Raw genomic sequence first — 1,136 nt, forward strand, 5'->3', positions numbered from 1 at the left:
AGTGAGTGATTTCAAAGTATTTGAAGATATTTTATTACTTGAATTATTTGAAGATATGTTTTTTATAACAGGTAACACCAAATAAAGTTATACATGTAAGTATAATATAAACAGGGCACAAACACAAGTGACATTTGGTCATGTCAAATGCTAGTGTATTTGTCTAGAGAGGATACTCCCGTGTGTGTCACTGTTTCCCTTAAAAGTTGAGGAAGTAGCCGTTCCGAGGTTTTAGAGCAGAAATACATCTTCGTCAGATAAACCGAACGGGCAGCCGGAACGTGTGGAGCATGTCTTACGGTCATTACGTTCTTTCGCTTTAGGGGAAGCCGGATCAAGGAGGAACTGCGAGATGTGTATCTGTTGTTACGGTTAAATGTGGGCTATGCTATCGGCTAAATATGGGTACTGTCAGTTAAATAGGAATATTACCGGTTAAATGGTAATATTGCCGGATAGGGATATTACCGGTTATTGCTGGGGGAATGGGGACACTGCCGGTTAAATGGGCATATTCCCGGTTAAATGAGATACTGTGGTTTGGGCATGTAACACTTCTGAAGGAATAAAAACTACTAGAATGTTTAACAGAAGGAGAACGAAGACGAGGGGGAACGAGGAAGCAATTGGTAATTAAAGAATGAACTGATATGGAGGGTAAAAATCTATAAAAAAAAAACGCTTAAAAAGGGGAAGGAATGCGGAAAAGCTGCATCGGTGCCCCCACGCCCTGAAATAAGGATAGTGGCATTTAAATGAGGAGTCTGTAGGGTAAATAGGGATACTGTCTGTTAAATGGGGATGCTGCAGGTCTGAATAGGGAAATTGCCGGTCAAATTAACGTGTTGCCGGATCTGTTGTAGCGGTTAAATGCTGAATGCTCGTTACGGCAACGCGATCTCTTCGGTATGGCTTCTGCTGGAGGCCTTTTATTGACCGAGTTACGTTTATTATTGGAGCAGATGTTGCTTGCGTGGAAGTAGGGAAGAGGGGCGGGGGGGGGGGGGAGGATGGTGTTCTTACTGCTTCCTCTTCCATTTCGTATTTTGTTTTTCTCTCTCTTATTGGGGATAAGCGTTCTGAAGTGGCTTATTCATTACTTTTTTCATAGAGAATTAAAATCGCTCTGGAGGAAC

At 42.1% G+C, this 1,136-nt stretch overlaps 1 protein-coding gene across 1 annotated transcript in view; it reads left to right on the forward strand.

Moving 5' to 3' along the window:
• The window catches only part of LOC119593033 (tyrosine-protein phosphatase non-receptor type 4-like), a gene marked incomplete at its 5' end in the record, with an annotated part of 330,438 nt that overhangs the window by 179,452 nt on the left and 149,850 nt on the right, over window positions 1–1,136 (forward strand).

This window comes from Penaeus monodon, chromosome 31 (genome assembly GCF_015228065.2).
Source record: "Penaeus monodon isolate SGIC_2016 chromosome 31, NSTDA_Pmon_1, whole genome shotgun sequence".
Classification (NCBI taxonomy): domain Eukaryota; kingdom Metazoa; phylum Arthropoda; class Malacostraca; order Decapoda; family Penaeidae; genus Penaeus; species Penaeus monodon.